This window comes from Schistocerca piceifrons, chromosome X (assembly GCF_021461385.2).
Source record: "Schistocerca piceifrons isolate TAMUIC-IGC-003096 chromosome X, iqSchPice1.1, whole genome shotgun sequence".
NCBI classification, from domain to species: domain Eukaryota; kingdom Metazoa; phylum Arthropoda; class Insecta; order Orthoptera; family Acrididae; genus Schistocerca; species Schistocerca piceifrons.
Window position 1 is genome coordinate 543385300 of NC_060149.1, and position 26139 is coordinate 543411438.

Genomic DNA, 26139 nt, shown 5'->3' on the forward strand with positions numbered 1-26139 from the left:
AATGCAGAGCGCCTCTCTTGCAGTGTCTGCCACTTGAGTTTGCTAAACATCTCCGGAACGCTATCACGCTTACCAAATAATCCTGTGACGAAACGCACCGCTCGTCTTTGGATCTTCTCTATCTCCTCTGTCAACCCTACGTGGTACGGATACCACACTGATGAGCAATACTCAAGTATAGGTCGAACGAGTGTTTTGTAAGCCACCTCCTTTGTTGATGGACTACATTTTCTAAGGACTCTCGCAATGAATCTCAACCAGGCACCCGCCTTAGCAACAGTTAATTTTATATGATAATTTCACTTCAAATCGTTCCGTAAGCATACTTCCAGATATTTTACAAAAGTAACTACTACCAGTGTTTGTTCTGCTATCATATAATCATACAATAGAGGATCCTTCTTTCTATGTATTCGCAATACATTACATTTGTCTATGTTAAGGGTCAGTTGCCACTCCCTGCACCAAGTGCCTATCCGCTACAGATCTTCCTGCATTTCGCTGCACTTTTCTAATGCTGCAGCTTCTCTTTATACTACAGCGAAAAGCCGCATGGAACTTCCGACACTATTTACTAGATCATTTATATATATTGTGAAAAGCAATGGGCCCATAACACTCCCCTGTAGCACGCCAGAGGTTACTTTAACGTCTGTAGGCGTCTCTCCATTGAGAACAACAAGCTGTGTCCTTTTTGCTAAAAACTCTTCAATCCAGCCACAAAGATGGTCTGATATTCCCTAGGCTCTTACTTTGTTTATCAGGCGACAGTGCGGAACTGTACCGAACGCCTTCCGGAAGTCAAGGAAAATGGCATCTACCTGGGAGCATATATCTAATATTTTCTGGGTCTCATGAACAAATAAAGTGAGTTGGGTCTCACACGATCGCTGTTTCCGGAATCGGTGTTGATTCCTACAGAGTAGATTCTGGGTTTCCAGAGATGACATGATACGAGAGCAAAATACATGTTCTAAAATTCTACAACAGATCGATGTCAGAGACATAGGCCTATAATTTTGCGCATCTGCTCGACGACCCTTCTTGAAAACTGGAACTACCTGTGCTCTTTTCCAATCATTTGGAACCTTTTGTTCCTCTAGAGACTTGCGGTACACGGCTATTTGAAGAGGGGCAAGTTCTTTAGCGTACTCTGTGTAGAATCGAACTGGTATCCCTTCAGGTCCTCTATTGAGTGATTTCAGTTGTTGTTCTATTCCTTGGACACTTACTTCGATGTCAGCCATTTTTTCGTTCGTGCGAGGATTTAGAGAAGTAACTGCAGTGCGGTCTTTCTCTGTGAAACAGCTTTGGAAAAAGGTGTTTAGTATTTCAGCTTTACGCATGTCATCCTCTGTTTCAATGCCATTATCATCCGAGAGTGGGATATGTCTGGATATGCTGTTTCGATCCACTTACTGATTTAACGTAAGACCAGAACTTCCTAGGATTTTTTGTCAAGTCGGTACATAGAATTTTACTTTCGAATTCACTGAACGCTTTACGCATAGCCCTCCTTACGCTAACTTTGACATCGTTTATCTTCTGTTTGTCTGAGAGGTTTTGGCTGCGTTTATATTTGCAGTGAAGCTCTCTTTGCTTCGCAGTAGTTTCCTAACTTTGTTATTGAACCGCGGTGGGTTTTTCCCGTGCCTCACAGTCTTACTCGGCACGTGTAGTGGGACGAAATTAAGCGTCACCCATCCACCAAAGTCAGCCCAGTTTGCAGGTGACTATAAGTTTAATTTAGTTTTGTTTATGTGTTTTCTTATTATTTGTAATATATGTGAATTATCTAAAAGTTTTGTATTTTTTTATGTGTTTCATGTACGGAGAGGGCGGCGCAACGAACGGGGACAGCATCTTCGTTGCCGCGACCAGAGAGGAAATTGCTGGCCGCTATACGTCGCGGGTCGACAGCCAAGGAGCAACAGAAGATCCTGGAACCGAGTTGTTGCGTCGTGCTTCTAAAAATTAAAAATGAAGTTTTATACTCTTTTTGTACAACAATGACATCATATAGAGCTTAATCTTATTGAAATGTCAGTCACTGTCTGTCAACGCTCAAGTTCACATCTGTATGTGTAGGAAGCTAATAAAATAGTGTATGCTACTAAAGTTGAAACACGTGTCTTGAAGATTTATTTATGAAGAGTTATGTGAACGGATTAATAATATATTTGACAAGATTATTGATTCAGACAGCGTTGGCCGAAACTTTGAATCTAAAAAGTTTATTTAATGTGTGATTCTGATATCGATTAGATCAAGATAACGTGTGTCGATATAATTTTCTGAGGAGAAACAAACTAAATTTAAATTCGAAAAAGTTACGAAAACCAATTGGCCCAAGTGATGTAATTCTTTGCATACGACTCAACTGATGTTTTACAGTTTCGTTCAAGAACCATTCTATGACAATTTAAAAAGAATATGAATCATTTTTGAAGTGGGTTGTAACTGACGTAGGTGACGAAGTCTGCACATGGTCATATATCAAACGAAAACCTAATACGTCGTTACACCGCACCGTGGCGACCTTAGAAACAGGACTTGTGTGCAACTAAGGCACACAGGTACGAAACAAAGCATCAAGAGTCCATCGGAAGTCAACGCGAGTTTCTTGGAGCCTTCACCAGCCAGCGGCGACTTCGCGGGTGTGGGCATCTGACGGAGTGCAGCCAAGCAGTACGGTCACGCAGTTGTTCCACGAGAAGGCGCATCTGTTGGGCAGCAGCTGAACGCTGCAAACCTCGACAACCCTTTTTCTCCCTAAACTAATAGGCCCAGTACGTCAGCTGCGGGGCGTTCCTCCGGCTGGTATTAGAGGTGTTGCTGAGGGCTTCGCCTGTCTACGGCGGTGCCGGGCGTGGTTGCAGCTAGCGACGTTTCCGGTGTTCGACTCAGCGTCCTGCCGGTTGCGGAAACGGGGTCGCAGCATCTCAGCGGCTGCATCGACGGCTGTTACATCTGCAGCCCATAGCAGCACACTAATCATCGAGAACTACAAATTACAATATTAGTGTCCGGTGAGTTTGTTTCAAGTTGGAAGTGGAGTGTTGTACATAGAAAGTGTGCTTTTACAGGATTGTTGATTACAAGTCTGCGTGTGTAAATAGTTAATATCTTACAATAATGTCGGGAAGTGAAATGTCAGACGAAGAGCAATCTATGTCCGATAGGAGCATGAGAGCCCTTTTTAGGGCGATCGCTAAATTAAAACAATCTAACGAGGAATCTACTGCTAGATTAAAAGAGGAACTAAAACAGGAATTAAAACAGTCTAACGAAGAATCTACTGCTAGATTAAAACAGTCTAACGAAGAATCTATGGCTAGATTAAAACAGTCTAACGAGGAATCTACTGCTAGATTGAAAGAGGAACTAAAACAGGAATTAAAACAGTCTAACGAGGAATCTACTGCTAGATTGAAACAGGAACTAAAACAGGAATTAAAACAGTCTAACGAGGAATCTACTGCTAGACTTAAAGGGGAGCTAACAAAATCAACAGACAGGTTGCAGGAATATCTTAATGAAACCAGTCGAGAATTAAGTGATAAAATAGAGTCTTCTAAAGTTGAAATGCAGGAAAAATTAGTAGGACTTAGTAATAAGATTGCTGATAATTGTAAAAGGTTAGAAGAACATATCCAGGAATCGCGCGAGGAAAAAGCTCGCATGCGACACGATATTACTGACTTATCCGAGAGACTAGATAGTGTCAATATCTTAGTTGTAAATGAAATACAGAAAAATAACGATATGTTACGAGATGAATTTTCTATGCAAACAGAAACTGTTCGCAGAGAATTATTGAAATCTATTAAAGAGGTCTCTACCAAACCTGTAGAGATTTCTTCAATAGATAATGTAGAATTAGAGACATTAACTCATTAAGTAGAAAAGGACCATACCGAAATCGAAAACATGAAATTTTTAATTACTGAAATATGCAGTAATCTTGAGACTGCCAAAGATAATAACATTGATGAAGGTACAGAGCGTTCACATCGTGAGCACAGTGAAGAATCGATATTAGCTAATCGAGTATCCAATACAGAAATGCGGATACAGGAAATTACTAAACGGTTATCGGAATTTGATAATAACGAGAACATTTCAGGTAGCAGAGGTAATAACATAATCAGAGACAACAGTCGCATCGAATTTGCTAGCTCGGACGACAACAATATGAATAAAGCAATCACGGCAAGCCAATCCGATGCAACTCCGTCTCTGCAATCTAAACAAAATCCGACTATTTCTCTCGCAGAATGTCTGGATGACATAACGACAAATTCAAATGTAGCAAGTCGATTTCCTGTATTTAAACCAGGAGGCGAACTTCACCCTATAATCTTTATAAAAGCTTTTGAAACATCATTATCTCCTAAATGGAGTAATGAAAAACGCATTCAATTTGTAATAGGACATTTAGAAGCAGAAGCTGCGGAATGGGCAGTACTGCATAGAACTGAATTCAGGGATTGGGATGATTTTGTTAAGCAGTTTAAACAAAATTATTGGTCAAGAGGAAAACAACAACACTTAACTTTAGAGTTGTTAGACCCTCCTCCATATTCTAAACGGTGGGGAGGTTATAGGAATTATTTTGAATGGCATTTAAACCGTGCTAAATTAATTGAGGAACCAATTATTGAAAGTCATTTAATACGAGTCCTAATTAGTAGGTTACCGTATTACGTAAAGGAAAGAATGATAGAAAGAGAATGGTCACAGCCGTGCGAATTGTTAGGATATTTAGAGCAGTTAGATATACTTAATAGAGAAAGGGAAGACGAGAAGTTTAGATTTGGTAGAAATGACAGTCCTCGAAACAATAATAATAATTCAGAACCACGAAAAGCTAATAACAACAATCATAGCCGGTTCTGTTATATAAAACGTCAATCTAAAGATAAAGAGAGCCAACAAAATCGTGGTAATAACTCTAAAGTGCGGAAATTATACAATAACGATCAGGAGATAAATCATCCTCAAGTAATTAATGAAGGTCAAGTGGTAGGTGACGTCATCATAGAAAGTTCGGAAAACTAGTAAAGTCCTTTAGTACGGGTCAACTAAAGGGAACTATTGGTCAAGATTATACAAGACCCAATTGCAATTTATCATTAAGCTGCCAAAAGTACGGTGACTGGCAACAAGATTTACTTCAGGAAGACAATCAGATAAGGGAGAATGTAACATATAAACCCGTTATTAAAGGTTATATTAAAGATACCGAAGTAAATATTATAGTTGATTCGGGTAGCGAAGTAAGTATTTTATCCAAAGAATTATTTCAGCTTAAAAGAAAATATTGGAATTTCCCGACTTTACCTGTAACTGGGGTGAAAATTATAGGAGTTACTGGTAAAAGAAGTCAAAATATTACTGAAGAAGTTTATGTAACTTTTGAAATTGCTAAACAATTAATTGCTCACTCTGTACTCGTCGTAGCCAATTTAAATGTGGCCATAATTTTAGGTATAGATTGGCTGTGTAAATATAAAGCTATATTAGATTTTAAAGATTCTTCCTTAACCATCCATAAGGAGGCATGTACTTTTAAAGTGAGGTTCTCTAATAGTCAAGTACCTGAAAATTGCTACGAATCCTTACAGATTAAGTACGCACCGACCATGAATCTATTAACAGATTTTAGTTATCTTGGGTATGCAGTATACCAATGTCAGGCTAGTAATAGTATCGAAAACGAAGTGAAAGAAAAATGTTTATCTACGAATTGTCTATCCGAGCAAGAAAAGGAAGAGTTGGAATCTTTGATGTTAGAATTTAGAGCCGTCTTCTCAGATGAACCGGGGAGAATTAAAGATTACGTTTGTAAACTTAAGATTAAAGATAAAAAACCATTCTTTAAGAAACCTTATCCCATTCCAGTACAATTCAAAGAACCGGCTAGTAGAGAAATAAGTAAGATGCTAGAACAAAACATTATCGAACGATCATGTAGCGCTTTTAACAGTCCGTTGTGGGTAGTTAAGAAAGCTACTGGTGGGGTACGACTGGTTCTGGATGCCCGTGAATTAAATAAAATTACAGAGATGGAAAGAGACAGACCTATTCCTATGGAGGACGTACTTCTTAAGATCGCTGGTTCTCGTTATATGAGTACAATGGATCTAACCTCTGGCTACCATCAAGTAACATTACACCCGGATTCACGGCAATATACGGCTTTTCTTTTTGAAGGCAGATCATATCAGTTCCAAGTTTTACCTTTTGGACTTAATATATCAGTGTCAACTTTCATTAGGGCATTAGATTCTGCTTTGGGTCAGCAATTGTTACAAAAGATTATTTTATATGTAGATGATATTTTGGTAGCTACTAAAACGTGGGAAGAACACGTAACGATATTACGGGAATTGTTTAACCGTTTAATTGACAGAGGAATTACTTTAAAATTATCTAAGTCTTACTTCGGAAAGGAGGAAGTGAGATTTTTGGGGCATATAGTGGGCAGTAAAGGTATTAGGCCAGACCCAGCACGTATTGAAGCTATTGCTCGATGCCCGAGTCCTAGAAATCGGAAACAATTGAAATCATTCTTAGGAATGGTAGGATTTCTGAGAAGATTTCTTCCAGGGCAGGATATTGTTAATCCTACATTACTAGATTTATTGAAAGAGAAGTCAGTATGGCTCTGGGGACAAAAGGAAGAGGAAGTTTTTAATAAGATAAAAGGAGCGTTAACCAAAGCCAAAATGTTATACCACCCAGATTTCGATCAGGACTTTGGTATGTGTACGGATGCCTCTGATTATGGTGTGTCTTGTGTAATATTCCAAGGTGATCTGACCAATGAAGAGGGATTATATCGGCCTATTGGATTCGCTAGTCGAACTTTAAATAAACATGAAAGAAATTATTTTGTATCCGAGAAGGAAGCTCTCGCAGTGGTATGGGGTTTTCAACGATTTAGAGGATTATTAATGGGAAGAAAAACAATTGTATATACTGATCATCAGGCTTTAATCTTTTTGAACAATTGCCGGTTACTTCACCGTAGGCTATTACGTTGGGTATTATACTTGCAAGAATTTCAGTACGAAATTAGGTATATAAAAGGATCTCAGAATGTAATTTCAGATCCTTTGTCAAGGCTTCCCGTAGGAATGGAGAATATTAATATTGCAGAAGAACCAGGAACAAATTACCATGTTTATTTCCTTTTAACTAAGGAGAACGAACGTAAGGTTAAACGGATAGTAACTGCTGTTAGATGCAATCAAAGAAATGACGATCAATATAGGGACCTTATACAAAACCTTAATAATGGGGACGAAACAGTTAACACCCGGGGTGTGTGGTTATATTTTAACGACTTGTTGTATTGGAAAGCACAGAGGGAACACCAGAGATGGAAAATCTGCATTCCGAAAACTGTTGTGGACGAGTTAATTACTTATATTCATGAAGGTTACGGGCATTTTGGAATTCATAAATGTATTAAACATCTAATGAAGTATTATTATTTCAAAAATATGTCACGTATTGTGAGAAGTATTATTAGGGCTTGTGAAACCTGTCAAAAGGTTAAAGTTAATAACAAATCCAAGCGTTATAAATTATTTGCTGTAATTCCTCGAGGTTTGTGGGATCTACTATCATTAGATTTTTTCGGCCCTCTGCCTCGGAGTTCAGGAGGATTAACCTATGTGTTTGTTGTAATGGAATGTTGGTCCAAACATGTGAAACTGTATACTTTGAAACGAGCGAATACAGCAAGCGTTATACGCTGCCTCACCCGAAATTACTTTGTTAACTGGGGCATTCCTAAACGACTTATGTCTGACAACGGTAGTGCCTTTATTAGTCAAAGATTTCAAGATATGATAAGACAATATGGAATCAAACATATCTTAATTTCGAAATATCACCCTCAAAGTAATTTAGTAGAAAGAGTCATGAAAGAATTAGGACGATTATGTAGAACTTATTGTGCACATAAACATACTCGGTGGGCCAAACTAATGCCTGAATTCGAAAAGATATTAAATGAATTGCCTCACCTAACGACGGGATTATCACCTATAGAAATTTTAGGCAAACGAATTATAGGTGAGCCTTTACTAGCTGCTTTACCTTGGCCACCAGTAAATGAGATCCAACAATGTATCCCAGACGAAAAAGTTTGCGAACAGATTGTAAAAAATGCCGAACGGAGAATTAAAAGTTATAATCAACAGGCTATAGAACCCTCATTCCAGGTAGGAGATCTTGTGTTAGTACGATCTCATCCTAAAAGTTCTAAGATCGGCAAGGAATGTAGAAAATTCTTCTTGATCTTTGAAGGTCCATATGTTGTACATAAGATTGTACATCCCAAAGCATTACTTCTTATGGAACCTTCATCAGGTGTAATTAAAGGATTATATAGTGTTGATCAAATGAAACCCTTCATTCCTAAATAAGTTAATATTTAGTATATGTTACACACGGAAGAGCGTTCATAGTTTATTCATGTGAAGTTTTTCGTGATAGTTACGTGTTATTTTAAATAAATGACAGAAAGCTTAAACATGTGTTCTACAATAATCTACTGGTACTTCAAAAAGAGAAAGATAACCAAAAGGGGGATTTATATGGAGGAAATTTTGCTCTTAGGTCTAAAGGAATTTTGCGTATTTTAAATTTACTCGGATAGTAGGAACCAAAGGGGATGGTTAATAGTTTTAGGGACCATGGGCGTCCAGAGCTATATGGCTCACGAGAACATAGCAGAGTGCCTTTAATAGAGGTTTGTAATAGTGTTAATATAGAACACACCAAACGGGGCTCTCTCGCTTGTTTCTCCTAAATAAATGGCCATTACCCAACAAGGTGTCCGAAGGTAAAGAAAGCCGTGCCGAGATTCTAAAGAAAGTTTTGCTTGATTTCTTCTTGACCTCAGGCATAAATAAGGCATTAGGGAAGAGAATGACGTAAAGTAAATAGTACTATTAGTTATTGTGAGAAACTTATTAGTAATATACATTCTTGGAAAGAATAACTCTAGTAAATAAATGAAACTGAAACTAATCTATCACAATTTGAACGCTCTGTCCTAATGTACAACGTTAAAGAACGTACTAAATTAGTATTTCTTAGCAACTATTAACTGAAGAGGAGCAATCTCCCTATATTCGGTTACGAATTACCATAATAAGCACAATTAAGAGTAAATGACAAATAGTCACAACAATATCGTATTAAAAGGATTAAATCTATCTAATAGCAAGGACTCTAGGTTACGTAAAATGTGAGGAAAATGTATTAACAGTTAAATATTGTATATTGAAAAGTTTTAATTTCGGTTAAAACCTGACAAACTGAGCTTGTGGGTGGGGTATGTAGTGGGACGAAATTAAGCGTCACCCATCCACCAAAGTCAGCCCAGTTTGCAGGTGACTATAAGTTTAATTTAGTTTTGTTTATGTGTTTTCTTATTATTTGTAATATATGTGAATTATCTAAAAGTTTTGTATTTTTTTATGTGTTTCATGTACGGAGAGGGCGGCGCAACGAACGGGGACAGCATCTTCGTTGCCGCGACCAGAGAGGAAATTGCTGGCCGCTATACGTCGCGGGTCGACAGCCAAGGAGCAACAGAAGATCCTGGAACCGAGTTGTTGCGTCGTGCTTCTAAAAATTAAAAATGAAGTTTTATACTCTTTTTGTACAACAATGACATCATATAGAGCTTAATCTTATTGAAATGTCAGTCACTGTCTGTCAACGCTCAAGTTCACATCTGTATGTGTAGGAAGCTAATAAAATAGTGTATGCTACTAAAGTTGAAACACGTGTCTTGAAGATTTATTTATGAAGAGTTATGTGAACGGATTAATAATATATTTGACAAGATTATTGATTCAGACAGCGTTGGCCGAAACTTTGAATCTAAAAAGTTTATTTAATGTGTGATTCTGATATCGATTAGATCAAGATAACGTGTGTCGATATAATTTTCTGAGGAGAAACAAACTAAATTTAAATTCGAAAAAGTTACGAAAACCAATTGGCCCAAGTGATGTAATTCTTTGCATACGACTCAACTGATGTTTTACAGTTTCGTTCAAGAACCATTCTATGACAATTTAAAAAGAATATGAATCATTTTTGAAGTGGGTTGTAACTGACGTAGGTGACGAAGTCTGCACATGGTCATATATCAAACGAAAACCTAATACGTCGTTACACCGCACACGTACCTGTCTAAAACGTATTTTACGATTGCCTTGAACTTTTTCCATAAGCACTCAACAATGTCAGTGTCGGAACAGAAATTCTCGTTTTGATCTGCTAGGTAGTCTGAAATCTACTTCCTATTACTCTTGCTAAACAGATAAACCTTCATCCCTTTTCTTATATTCCAATTTACTTCCATATTCAGGGATGCTTCAACGGCCTCATGGTCACTGATTCCCTGTTCTGCGCTTACAGAGTCGAAAAGCTCGGGTCTGTTTGTTACCAGTAGTAGTTTGATCACATAGTGTATATATGTATGGTAATGTGTGTGTGCGTGTGTGTGTGTGTGTGTGTGTGTGTATGTGCGGAGTGTAGCAGGATCTAATAAAACGATGTAAAAAAATGAGTATCGAAGACACGTTATTTAGTTATATAAATGAGAGTGTAGCTCTATATTTAAATTTGTTGAATCAGAAGCTGTGATACTTTTGGATACAGTCCTAAAGTACCTTAATTGAGTTCCCAATCGTTGCGTAATTAAACCGACTTCTTACGGACTCTTTTTTGCGTACGTGACTGTCCTCTACTGTTATAAGTTTTGCTAATCAGTTACGACAGTACTTGTATCTCTCACTTTGTCTAAGAGGTGATGTATGAACTGTTTGTCGGTTCGTGTGTAGAACCTCGGTCACCGTGCAGTTATATGGACTTGATTTCCTTGTTGCAGAAATCTTTGTCTGTAAGGCTGATTTGGGACACAACTTGAAATAATTTCAGATATCCATTTTTCTCCTCTGTGTGTCACTTATTATTTCACTTCATGGAAGCCCGCACTTTGAACATTAATTTCAGAACATAACTCACAATTGCTATTATATGTATCAGGAGGCGACACTGCCTCCAAACTCCATATCGTCCCGCGAACTGGCAACTCACGACTGACAGATCGTGACGTCTGCCTGGGCTCGACAACCACAAAAAGGAGATCTCAGCTCAGAGATATACCTATCTTATTGAAAGACTACTCGTAACTTGTTCTTAATCCGTGACACTACCGTTTCCTTTGGCGTCCTTACGCTCAAGCTGAATACATCTATAAACCATTTCAGATTATTCAATTTAATTACATTTCATTAACCAAATTAAAGGATGAATTGTGTGGATAATTTGTCCTTCAGGTCCAGATAATTATTTCTTGTCATTGCTACCTAAAGTCCAACTCCGCTGCCACCGTTGGCCGCAGTGGCGTGAATGGCCAGTGAACGACACTGTGGACAGGATAGTCTTGCTTACGCCTACTTCTCTAATTACTACATCACAAATTTCAAAAGAGAAAGGTTTTCATTTATTATAATCGTAGTTACATGTTCAGAAATCAATAAGGTTTTACCGATTCCATTACCTACATATATAAGTACAAAGGCCATTACATCTATCATACACATGAGTAAATATTATTCTTTGACATACGTACAAGTGGAAAGATAAGACAGAAGAGAAAGACATAAACACGAAAAGCATTAGGTGTCAACTAACAAATACCTGAAAGGAACGTTCTGTATGGTTTTTTACAACATTCTGATGCATGTCTACTGAGGTAGTAGGGGTACATGGAAGTTGTAAGCCGCAGTTTAAAAAGATTTGAAGGGATGAAACAAATTTTAGCCAAACCGATAAGTATGAAGGCATGGAAACTCATATTTCCCATTTACACGCGAATTACATAAGGAAAATAAGCTTATCGCCTTATAAGTTCTAAAGCACATTACCGGGGCAAAAGAAACATAAGAATAAAATTAATGTATTTACTTGTTGTAAAGAGTTCATAGAGTCATATTTCTTATTAATCGCGGTTACTACTCGTTTGGATGAGTGAGAAGATCAGAAACGTCTGATTTTAAATGCAATCCACTGGATCATTCCTTTGCCCAGTCACCAAAACTGTTGCAACAGTCTGGAAAAGTTCTAAAACATGAGGATTTTTAAGCATATACTGTTTCAAACTGTAGAGTAAATCTACGACAGCAGCAGCAGAAAACAAGGCAGCTAAACCGTCTACAACCTAGGGCCTACCTCTGTATTGAATAAGTGTGACTGTTCTTCCGCTATTATTACTGATATCTGAATGACGAGGAAGTAGACTGTTCCATTTCAGTAAATGCTTATACGCTTTCTGATTGATAATGTTGAACATCTTCATGTACATAATTGTCTTGTTGTTCTTGTATGTTCAGCTATATTGTTTATGTAATCTTACTCCAGAATACCACCTCTACATTTTTTGCAAGTAAAGGTGTAGCAGCGGTGAGGAGTAAAGGTGTAGCTGAACAGTCAAAGTGACTGTGTCTGTGATACACCATCCACAGTCATCGTCTGTCTTCAGGAGTTCTGGGAAACAGGGTGATGCAAAACCTTTTTTTAATGTGTGTATATTACCTTAGTAGTTTAGTAGTTTTTCTGTCATATTCGTCGTTTTCCTTAGGGTACTACAAATAGAAATGCATAGTCTCAATTCTTTAGCCTAGTTCGTCACATGGTGGTGGGTCCTCCTTCACTAACTCGACTCAAAATTCTAAACATGCGTCGTCTGACCATTCATGAAACCAGCAGTGCTAGTTGATACGAAAAAAAACAATGGTTCATATGGCTCTGAGAACTATCGGACTTGACATCTGAGGTCATCAGGCCCCTAGAACTTAGAACTACTCAAACCTAACTAACCTAAGGACATCACACACATCCATGTTCGAGACAGGATTCGAACCTGCGACCGTAGCGGTCGCGCTGTTCCAGACGGAAGAGCCTAGAACCGCTCGGTCGCAACGGCCGGCGCTAGTTGGTACAAATATAACTTGTCACCAAATCAACAATTTATGAGTTACATTACTGAAATTATGTACAATGATTGATGGTAGTTCAGGGAAGCTACTGAAAGTTTTTTGTAATTTTAATTTAAATTTTGTATTTGCTTAAACATTTTTTAATTTTTGATCTCACGATTCACATAGGTACCATGTACTAAGGAAGTTTCTACGAAGTTGTCTTGTAAATTTTACAGTATAGTCCCTACATTCATATAAAGAAACCCACAGAAACATTTCAATTTATTGACATTTAACGAAGTTTTATGATTAATTATTTTTAATAGAAGAAATACATATCAAAATTTTACCTTCTTAACTATATATCTAGCATTTATGCATGATATTAATATTCAGTTTGTGTACATGTTTCTTATACATATTACAAAAGACATGCCAAAAATCACAATCACATCTTTTATAGTTTTGGAGAAAAATGTACCTGAATAACGTAAATAGTAGTTCTGAGAAAATGCCTTTTAAAGTTTAACATGCTCTTTCATTGCCATTCCCTCCTTCAAAAGCCACCAGTTCTATACTCATTGTCCTCATTTCCTTCCACACTTCTCTTCAGGCTTCATCTTTTCTGTCTTGTCAGTTTTGCAAGGTCTCCAATGGATTTATCGGCTGCAAGTATACGTTGAGTGTCTATCCCCTTCAAGATGTCGGGAGTGGAAACTCCGGGCTGCAAGACCTTCATCGTCTCTGAGTTCCCACCATCAAAAGCAATAACTGCGTCATAAATTGCAATTTTAATTACCTTGGATGAGCAAAATGTAGTTTTGGGGCAACGCCTTCATATGAGGGCATTTAGGGACTCATTAGGATTCAGCGTTTTTCCATGAACACATTTCTTGAGAATATCGGGGTTGGATAGAACCATGAATGTTGGCTTAATGACGTTGAGAATAGGTTTAGAAAGACTTTCCATGTGTGTATAAGGAATTCCATCCCTCTGATCATCTTTGTAGCGGTAGTAACTAATTGGGCAAAGATTGTGTATGGGCTGTTCATCTGTGGATAATATATGAAAATATGTTGCCCAAACAAACCGGCGCATGTCTTCAACACTTGATGGGTTATCCCTTATATTCTTACCATAATACACTTGAAGGTTATCTATCATATTCTTCGTTAACCTGTTCTTTCCACTTAGACCCTTTCCGTCTTCCAACTTCTTGCCCTTCATGTCATCCACAACTTTTCACAATCTTGAGCCCATGCGATTCTGGACGTGACCTACACATTCTATCTTTCCAATAATACATTCTTCACCATGTGGTTTACTGTCACTTCCTACCTTGAATATACTTCAGTCACCATCACCAAGATACATTACGTATCTGACTCCATATTTGGAAACAGATCTGTTAAAAATTATCTTCATTCCAGCACCTTCCATCGAGCCACTTGATCCACAGTGGTTCATTCTGCCGCTGTGATTCTTCATCACATCTTCTGTTTTCATATTTCTGGTAATAGGACAATTTTGACAGTACTTGCGCATTACTTGCACATCAAGTACTTTACCTACATCAACACTTATCATACTTGAAAATGCCGTATAGGGATGTATGGCCTCTCTTCATAAATGTGCCCCAACATGAAACAACCAGATCAGTCTTCACATGATTACCATCCTCATCATCCAAAGGATCTTTTTCTCTTACTGCCTCTGTTGTTGCTGCAGATAAATTATCTTCAGAAACTTCATAAAGTTCCTACTCCAATTCAGTATTTGCCGTTTAAAATCTGGCACACGGTGCTGTCATATTCATCATTCCACAGAGGATATTTCCTCCTTCTATCCTACACCAATGCATGTTAGACCATATAAAAATCTCGTAGTCGCTTCATAATACCAGTTATTAGATTTTGATGTTTTAAATGAGGTGTCAGCATCACATTCCCTGCATAAAATATGTACATTACACACCACGCCCTCTCTGTTACCATCATCGAATAATTCCAGATTGTCTGACCACATGTCTTCCGTACACATGCTACGAGGTGCATTCAAGTTCTAAGGCCTCCAATTTTTTTTCTGATTAACTACTCACCTGAAATCGATGAAACTGTCGTTACTTCTCGACGTAATCGCCCTGCAGACGTACACATTTTTCACAACGCTGACGCCATGATTCCATGACAGCGGCGAAGGCTTCTTTAGGAGTCTGTTTTGACCACTGGAAAATCGCTGAGGCAATAGCAGCACAGCTGGTGAATTTGCGGCCACGGAGAGTGTCTTTCATTGTTGGAAAAAGCCAAAAGTCACTAGGAGCCAGGTCAGGTGACTAGGGAGCATGAGGAATCACTTCAAAGTTGTCATCACGAAGAAACTGTTGCGTAACGTTGGCTCGATGTGCGGGTGCGTTGTCTTGGTGAAACAGCACACGCACAGTGCTTCCCGGATGTTTCTGTTGCAGTGCAGGAAGGAATTTGTTCTTCAAAACATTTTCGTAGGATGCACCTGTTACCGTAGTGCCCTTTGGAACGCAATGGGTAAGGATTACGCCCTCGCTGTCCCAGAACATGAACACCATCATTTTTTCATCACTGGCGGTTACCCGAAATTTTTTTGGTGGCGGTGAATCTGTGTTCTTCCATTGAGCTGATTGGCGCTTTGTTTCTGGATTGAAAAATGGCATCCACGTCTCATCCATTGTCACAACCGAAGAAAAGAAAGTCCCATTCATGCTGTCGTTGTGCGTCAACATTGCTTGGCAACATGCCACACGGGCAGCCATGTGGTCGTCCGTCAGCATTCGTGGCACCCACCTGGATGACACTTTTCGTATTTTCAGGTCGTCATGCAGGATTGTGTGCACAGAACCCACAGAAATGCCAACTCTGGAGGTGATCTGTTCAACAGTCATTCGGCGATCCCCCAAAACTATTCTCTCCACTTTCTCGATCATGTCGTCAGACCGGCTTGTGCGAGCCCGAGGTTGTTTCGGATTGTTGTCACATGATGTTCTGCCTTCATTAAACTGTCGCACCCATGAACGCACTTTCCACACATCCATAACTCCATCACCACATGTCTCCTTCAACTGTCGATGAATTTCAACTGGTTTCACACCACGCAAATTCAGAAAACAAATGATTGCACGCTGTTCAAGTAAGGAAAGCGTCGCCATTTTAAATATTTAAAACAGTTCTCATTCTCACTGCTGGTGTTAAAATTCCATCTGCCGTACAGTGCTGCCATCTCTGGGACGTATTGACAATGAACGCGGCCTCATTTTAAAACAATGCACATGTTTCTATCTCTTTCCAGTCCGGAGAAAAAAAATCGGAGGCCTTAGAACTTGAATGCACCTCGTATTTTCAATGCACTAAACAACAACTCAATGTCATTCATCCGATATCCAGTGTTATTTTGACACTTGAAATCTTCTGTCTTGAGTTTCTGGGAGAACAGTTCACATGTTTATAACACATAGTCTCGTCAGACAACTCGGTACCATTACCAAAATTATTAGCGTGTCTCCAATTTAATAAAGCACGTACATGCTTCTTGCACATCATTTTGAAAACTTTTCTTTGTTGTGGCATTATTAAAAAACATAAAAAATACAGCGACGAAGTTTGCAAAGCAACGCAAATAAATACAAGTATTCGCGACTTTGTAAACAAAGATGATCGTTGTCTTTTGCTTCCAGTGACAATATCTAACAGTCACAGATGATATACAACTCAAAGAAAATATACTACATACATTCCACTGACGTCTTGATGTTTCTGTAAGTAATACGAAAACCAATTGTGAACAGTCTCTTCAACCTAGTGGGCGTGGCAGGACGAATACGTTAGGCATTTAATTTTTTTAAGGTACTTAGTTTGCAATTCCAATTGTGAAATTTCAGGAGATGATTGCCAATGAGTTGAGTTAACGAAAGAAAATAAATTTAAAAAATGAGATTTTTTCGCATTTTGATTGTACTCCCTTAAACATCCTCGCTACGTGACGCGATTCTGGATGAAAAGTAGATACAAATTGGTACTTTATTAATTGATTGTTGAGAAATTTTCTCCATTTTTCACAGGTGAAATTTGATGCATTATTAGTGAGTATATTATCTGGCTTATCCACATGGGGTATATTATAATTAGCAATTTATTTTAATAATAGGAGCTTCCATCATCTATTTCGTGGCATATAGCTCTAGAAGTTGTATGAATACATCACGAAACACGATAACATATCTGATGCTTCCTCGTGACTGGGGAAACGGTCTAGCGGCTTCCACAGAAATTAACTCTCTTGGTCTGATAGGGATAATGGGGTGAAGTTCATTGAGACTAGATCGGTTATTGTGCTTTGCCTTCTCAAGTATTATGCAAGAGCATAACACTTTTTCCACCTGTCTTCGAATGTTACGAAAATAGCAATAACTTTTTGGAAATTTGTGGTCAGGGCTTATGGGACCAAACTGAGTTCATCGGTTCATAAGCTTACACACTACTTAACCTAACTTAAACTAACTTACACTAAGGACGACCCAAACACCCATGCCCGAGGGAGGACTCGAACCTCCGACGGGGGGAGTCGTGAAAATAACGATACCTCGTGATCTTGTCAATGCACTTGGTCACTCCCTAATTTCCCCATGCATGGTGCGTAGGTAATAAACTGATCCATGTATTCTTCTGGAATACATACACCAGGATTTGCCGATAAGTAACCCCATGATGGTTTGCCATGAAGGGCAACAAAACAGGACGTAGAATATCGTCGACGTACCACTGTGCCGTAAGAGTGTTGTAGATGACAATCAAACGGATCCTGCTATGCCATACAGTATATGACGTAATAGTCACTCAACTAGCCATTATACCCTGTCTGTAATTACTGTTTAATGGTCTTCCATTTTGTATCGTTATTTTTCATTGCTTCCATGTTCTAACACATCCCTAAGTCGTAAAGGCTGTATGTACTATCGTGTTTAAGCATGGCTCTACAATCTGAAGTTTTCTCATGCAACTCAGTAAATTGAGTTAACCTTTACGGTAGGTACGACACAGTATTGGCTACTACATTCTGCTCGCCTTTTATGTGGTGGATTTCAGAGCTCAGTTCCTGCAGTGAGCAACACCACCAAGCTAACTCCACATACAACATTTTACAAGTCAGTAAAAATTAGTGCTTGTTGGTCACAGTACGCATGTAAATGTGTACCCCATAAGTAATGCTCGAACATTTTAAACACCCACACCACGGCTAAGACTTCTAATTCTGATGCGGAACACCTCCACTCGCACTTGGTAAGTGTGTGGCTGGCAAAATTTATCAGGCAAATACCTTTAGATTCTCCTAGGCTCTTGACTTGGAACAAGAAGGTACCTAAGCCATAAGAGGAAGCATCTACAGTAAGACAAAAACCTCTACTCATATCTGGATATGATAACAGTTTGGCATCGAACAACACGTTCTTAATGATGATGAAGTCTTTGTCTCATTTTTCTGGCTAGAACTAACTGCAATTTTTCCACAGCATGCTTAGCAAGTTCTCACTATATAGTAGTTAATTTGTCCGCAGCTCGTGGTCGTGTGGTAGCTTCCCGCGCCCGGGTTCCCGGGTTCGATTCCCAGCGGAGCCAGGGATTTTCTCTGCCTCGTGATGACTGGGTGTTGTGTGATGTTCTTAGGTTAGTTAGGTTTAAGTAGTTCTAAGTTCTAGGGGACTGACGACCATAGCTGTTAAGTCCCATAGTGCTCAGAGCCATTTGAATCATTTTTAGTAGTTGATTTGATATGAATTTACCAATAATGGATACTCAACAAATGAAAGCTTTTAGCTAGAGCTTGGTACACGCTGACAGAGAGTTTCGTATTGCGTCTAGCTTGCCAGGATCTGAGAGCATTGCAGACTGAGATATGATATGTCCTACACATTTGATTTCGTGCCTAATACATTTAGACTTCTGCAGGTTTATGATAACACCATATCAGTAGTAGGGCGAAGCCAGTATCAATGCATTTTGTTAAGGAAGGCTGCTTACATTCAGGGGCAAACTTGGCTGATTTATCATCCCCTCTCCCTCCTCTAAAACTATTATTCAGTTAATTGATTTCTGACCTCCCCTGCGGATTGATTTATGACCCCCTGGGGATAATCCACCATTCTGATAAACCTGCATCACTCTCCCTCTCACTTAACCTCCCCAACCCCTCTGGGCAATCCCCCACCGATACCAGCACATTTTATACAAATTAAGTGACTAATTAATTTTATCGATAAGTTAATTAACCCCTTCCTCTTTGGTAAATCCCCTTTCCCTCTCACCTTATGCTCTCTCCTCCCCCACATGAAAATTAGTGGGAAGAGGACTTAGTCTGTGCTACTGAGGTAGGATCTCATGACCAAAAATTCAAATCAATGTTAACTAAGTAGCAAAGAATATACTGTTAATTTATGAAATGCAATTCGCAGGAATTGGATCTCTCTTTTATTTGCTAGGAAAAGCTCATCATTCTCTGCTGTTTTGGAAGATACAGGTCTTGCAGAATACATCGAAATGAAGTAATTAAAATAGATAACTTTTTGGTCCTATCGCACAAGAGATACCGTCACAAAATCGATGTCAATGTAACTCACTTCACATAATTACGTTGTTAAAATTCTTCTTATCCCATCTTCGCACCGATCGCAGGGTAGAAGTGCCAGGCGCTTCGTGCATTCCGTAGCATGCCACACCATACCACATCTACTGGACCACCAGCAACCCTCCGAGCTCCGAGCACTGGACTGCGGACAATGTTAATTTTCAGCTGGGTTTCGAATGTTATCTCGCTAGATAAACTAGCTTACGCTATAAATCTGTGTAATTAGTGTTATTATTTAGCAGATTACAAGAATGACATCACGCTTTTGTTTGACATTTTAATACCAAGAAAAATTAAAATAATTTGTATAAGTAATGCAAAATCGTATTCAACCACTTTCACACTGTCCAGAATGTAGCAAAAAGTCAATCGTTCTGAGATTAGTTGAGATGAGATGACTTTAACTACTGTTCCTAAGCCCCATTAATAACATGATATTACTCCCATGGTTTACATGTAAACACAAGTTACCAGTATTCTCACTTTCAAACTTACACACACCAGATTCAATTACATAACGTATTAGCAAAACTACTGCTTTAATGGCAATTCCATTATTTGTAAAGACTCTCAAAAACCCTTGTAATTCCTACAGCAAAACCATTCTCAAGAGAAAATCACGGTACTTAAAGCAAAGTCGTTCCTTCACACTACAAAAATATGAAGTAATGCAGTTTAATTGATCCAGCACATTGTTAGGGGACCGTGGGTTTACTCTAATATAATATTACTGATTGCAGAATGTATTGACCTCATTGTTAGAATAACTCGGATTAAATTGTACACACGCACTATTTGCGAGTGGAACAGTGTTGGAGGGATCATATAGTTGTGCAGAAAGTACCCTCCGCCACACACCATTGAGTGGCTTGCGGAGTATAATGTAGATGTAGATGAAATTGCTTTAATGTCTTTTGTACGTAATTATTTCTAGAGACTTGTTATTTAGCGTAAAAATATTCTTTTCTTTTTTTGACTCGAAGATATGATCTCTCAGATGTCGCTATTACGTAACTAGCGTCTCTAATATAAAGTCTATATTACTAAAATACTAACGATAATTTCATTTAACTTTACTATTTTATCTCGAATTTCGAGTTACTACCTAGTAAGTGTGATCCCTTTTAATGACATTCAAGTTTCATATTTTTAATTAATGCGAGTTCGTTCAACATAATACAAGAAATAATTAATACCTTTGGTTGAAAACACTGTTATACGTCACACGTACTCGTAGGCAGTTGGGCAAATGTACATCTCTTTAGAATAACTATAAACTGTACGTGAGATTTGGTGGTACTGCTATATACTTAATCAATAAAGAACTTTCCAAGTAACATGACAAACATCCACACTACTTAAAATTTTCTGCTTCTCACAGCACACGTTAACATACTAACACTACGAAATTAGAAGACAAGTTTTTAAGTATTATTTCCTTTTCCAGTCTCGGCTATCTTTTTCTCACTTTATTGGTAAGAGCTCAATTATTATTTACATACTTCGTATAGACGTGTGATCGAGGACGAGAAACTATGTCCCCTTGAACGAAATCAAATTAACACAAAAAACTATACATGTCACCACCACTTTAAATACTGCAGCCAGATGCTGATTCAAAGCTCAACCACTTCAGGAATTCACAATATGTGGTCCCACTACTTCAAACAAATTACGAAAATCACTTGTCACGGATCCCTTCAATAGTCTTCAAATGGTTGGATAGCTCCTCGTAATATGGTTCCAATTATCTGACATTCAATTCCGTTGCTTTATACGTTAGGGTAGATAGCATATTTCACATAACAAGTGGCGTACAGTAGCAAAATAAGACACAGCTCCCAATCTATGAATCGTTACCGACTGCCAAACCAAATATAAACCGAGTCCAAATCAATAAATCAGTTAGCTTCCACTGGAATTATACAGTCTCAGAAATACACAGATTACTGCAGCAGCTCCTAACACAAATGAGCGATATCCTTAATCCATGTAAGTGCATAAACACCTTAATTAATCAAATTCTAACATCCGGAACCTCTAGGATTAGGAACACTATTGAACTTCCTAAACCTTACAAATTTCGGAATGAGCTATCCGCCACCTCTCTCAGCAGTTAGACTTACCGACCCAGACAAACTGTTACCAATATTTTCTCCTGTCGGACGAACTTTTTTATTTTTTATATTTTTTGTTTTGGATTTTTTTATTTTTCTATTTGTTACCTCACCAAAAATCATAAAAGATTTTCCATTGTTGTGTGCCTTTCTGGTGGAGACATTATGTAGGTATTTCTATGATATTAAAAAATTATTGAAAGTAGATAGTCTTTCACTGAACTTCAATCAGGCATGATAAGTATGGAACACGAGAAAAACTATTAAGTATTAATCTCAATATACACTCCTGGAAATTGAAATAAGAACACCATGAATTCATTGTCCCAGGAAGGGGAAACTTTATTGACACATTCCTGGGGTCAGATACATCACATGATCACACTGACAGAACCACAGGCACATAGACACAGGCAACAGAGCATGCACAATGTCGGCACTAGTACAGTGTATATCCACCTTTCGCAGCAATGCAGGCTGCTGTTCTCCCATGGAGACGATCGTAGAGATGCTGGATGTAGTCCTGTGGAACGGCTTGCCATGCCATTTCCACCTGGCGCCTCAGTTGGACCAGCGTTCGTGCTGGACGTGCAGACCGCGTGAGACGACGCTTCATCCAGTCCCAAACATGCTCAATGGGGGACAGATCCGGAGATCTTGCTGGCCAGGGTAGTTGACTTACACCTTCTAGAGCACGTTGGGTGGCACGGGATACATGCGGACGTGCATTGTCCTGTTGGAACAGCAAGTTCCCTTGCCGGTCTAGGAATGGTAGAACGATGGGTTCGATGACGGTTTGGATGTACCGTGCACTATTCAGTGTCCCCTCGACGATCACCAGTGGTGTACGGCCAGTGTAGGAGATCGCTCCCCACACCATGATGCCGGGTGTTGGCCCTGTGTGCCTCGGTCGTATGCAGTCCTGATTGTGGCGCTCACCTGCACGGCGCCAAACACGCATACGACCATCATCGGCACCAAGGCAGAAGCGACTCTCATCGCTGAAGACGACACGTCTCCATTCGTCCCTCCATTCACGCCTGTCGCGACACCACTGGAGGCGGGCTGCACGATGTTGGGGCGTGAGCGGAAGACGGCCTAACGGTGTGCGGGACCGTAGCCCAGCTTCATGGAGACGGTTGCGAATGGTCCTCGCCGATACCCCAGGAGCAACAGTGTCCCTAATTTGCTGGGAAGTGGCGGTGCGGTCCCCTACGGCACTGCGTAGGATCCTACGGTCTTGGCGTGCATCCATGCGTCGCTGCGGCCCGGTCCCATGTCGACGGGCACGTGCACCTTCCGCCGACCACTGGCGACAACATCGATGTACTGTGGAGACCTCACGCCCCACATGTTGAGCAATTCGGCGGTACGTCCACCCGGCCTCCCGCATGCCCACTATACGCCCTCGCTCATAGTCCGTCAACTGCACATACGGTTCACGTCCACGCTGCCGCGGCATGCTACCAGTGTTAAAGACTGCGATGGAGCTCCGTATGCCACGGCAAACTGGCTGACACTGACGGCGGCGGTGCACAAATGCTGCGCAGCTAGCGCCATTCGACGGCCAACACCGCGGTTCCTGGTGTGTCCGCTGTGCCGTGCGTGTGATCATTGCTTGTACAGCCCTCTCGCAGTGTCCGGAGCAAGTATGGTGGGTCTGACACACCGGTGTCAATGTGTTCTTTTTTCCATATCCAGGAGTGTATTAAGGAAATTAGTATGGTCATAATACACATACGACCACTGTTTACAATAAAATTTTCATACAGATACGAAACGATTGTTGCGATGCTTTCAGCAACAAAATCTTGGCTAATTATTAGGATAGAGAAATCTGTCAACAAACCTGATAAAGAGTGTTTTGATTCCAGAAATGATAGCATTCATCATAGAAGTGACAGCCAGAGCGAGAGCACCAGCAGCAGCGAGTACTGTTTGTATAAAGCGTTTATTTTGCATTTTGTTTACGACCTTCCACTAAGGGAGGGATTCTACTTGTGTTTATCTGCTCTGCATAGTAACTAACAGTTCTTGATAAAACTTTACGTAGTTTTCGTGTTAGATTTCTTAGTGTTTTCTTGATCGTTTAGAACAGAAAGCGCCCTAAAACCGTCTTTTGTTTGTTTCGCGGCCGTTACCCACTAGTCACTTGAATCAGCAGTTGTCTTGTGACAGCCAGAGCGAGAGTACCAGCAGCAGCGAGTACTGTTTGTATAAAGCGTTTTTGTACTTATTTGCTGCGCTTAGCTTTTAAATAGTTTTTCTGGGAAAACCTAGCGTAGTTTTCGCGTCTCGTATTTCAGTGAGTGTTTCTTGATTATCAGAGTAGCTCATCAGAAGATTATCTTGGGAATTTGTCACCGTATAGAGTAGGGTAAACATAGTCATGTGTAGGGACTGTGGTTGTTGTGAGCGGACGCAAGGAGAATTGGCCACTCTTCGGGGGCAGGTGGAGGCTTTGTCTGTTAGGCTCATCGAGCTCGAGGCGCAGGCGTCGGCTCGTAGTGGCGTTGGGGCAACTGTGGTGAGACCGATGCCTACTTCGGTGGACTTGGAATCACATGAAACCCCTGATGTCGCTGCGTCTTCCGGCAGTGAGCATCTTACCGGTCAGCCATCACTCCAGGGTGAATGGCGGACAGTGGTGGGCTCGCGCGTGCCTGGCCGAAAGGCGAAGGTGGGATCTGGGAGCTGCCTTACCCCTTTCCAACAGGTACGGGGTGCTTCCTAGTGGTGATGACATCGTTTCCGAGCCACCACAGGATGCCTCGCCTGTTGGGCCAGTGGCCGATTCTCCGGCAAGGTCCCGACAGTCACAGAGGGCGGGCCTATTAGTTATAGGGAGCTCCAACGTTAGGCGGGTTATGGAGCCCCTCAGGAAAATAGCGGGTAGGTCGGGGAAGAATGCCAGTGTGCACTCGGTGTGCTTGCCGGGGGGTCTCGTCCGTAATGTGGAGGAGGCCCTTCCGGCAGCTATTGAACGCACTGGGTGTGACCGGCTGCAGATAGTAGCACATGTCGGAACGAATGACGCCTGCCGCTTGGGTTCTGAGGCCATCCTTGGTTCCTTCCGGCAGCTGGCTGATTTGGTGAAGACAACCAGCATCGCACGCGGAGTGCAAGCTGAGCTTAATATCTGCAGCATAGTGCCCAGAGTCGATCGCGGTCCTCTGGTTTGGAGCCGTGTGGAGGGTCTAAACCAGAGGCTCAGACGACTCTGCGACTATAATGGTTGCAAATTCATCGACCTCCGTTATTGGGTGGAGAACTGTAGGGCCCCCCTAGACAGATCAGGCGTGCACTACACACCGGAAGCAGCTACTAGGGTAGCAGAGTACGTGTGGCGTGCACACGGGGGTTTTTTAGGTTAGAGGGACCCCCCCTTGGGCGAAACGATAAAATACCTGACGGCTTACCAGAGAGGACATTATCATCGTTGATAAAGAACGTCCGTCCTCAGAGACCAAAAACAGGAAAAGTTAACGTAATATTGGTAAACTGCAGGAGTATCCAGGGCAAGGTTCCTGAATTAGTATCTCTTATTGAAGGAAATAGTGCGCATATAGTATTAGGAACGGAAAGTTGGTTAAAACCGGAAGTGAACAGTAACGAAATCCTAGACACAGAATGGAATATATACCGCAAGGATAGGATAAACGCCAATGGTGGAGGAGTATTTATAGCAGTAAAGAATTCAATAATATCCAGTGAAGTTATTAGCGAATGCGAATGTGAAATAATCTGGGTTAAGCTAAGTATCAAAGGTGGGTCAGATATGATAGTCGGATGCTTCTATAGACCACCTGCATCAGCAACCGTAGTAGTTGAGCGCCTCAGAGAGAACCTGCAGAACGTCGTGAAGAAGTTTCGTGATCATACTATTGTAATAGGGGGAGACTTCAATCTACCAGGTATAGAATGGGATAGTCACACAATCAGAACTGGAGCCAGGGACAGAGACTCTTGTGACATTATCCTGACTGCCTTGTCCGAGAATTACTTCGAGCAGATAGTTAGAGAACCAACTCGTGAAGCTAACGTTTTAGACCTCATAGCAACAAATAGACCGGAACTTTTCGACTCCGTGAATGTAGAAGAGGGTATCAGTGATCATAAGTCAGTGGTTGCATCAATGACTACAAGTGCAATAAGAAATGCCAAGAAAGGAAGGAAAATATATTTGCTTAACAAGAGTGATAGGGCACAAATCGCAGAATATCTGAGTGACCACCATCAAACGTTCATTTCTGAGGAAGAGGATGTGGAACAAAAATGGAAAAAATTCAGAGACATCGTCCAGTACGCCTTAGAAAAGTTCGTACCGACTAAGGTCCAAAGCGAGGGGAAAGAT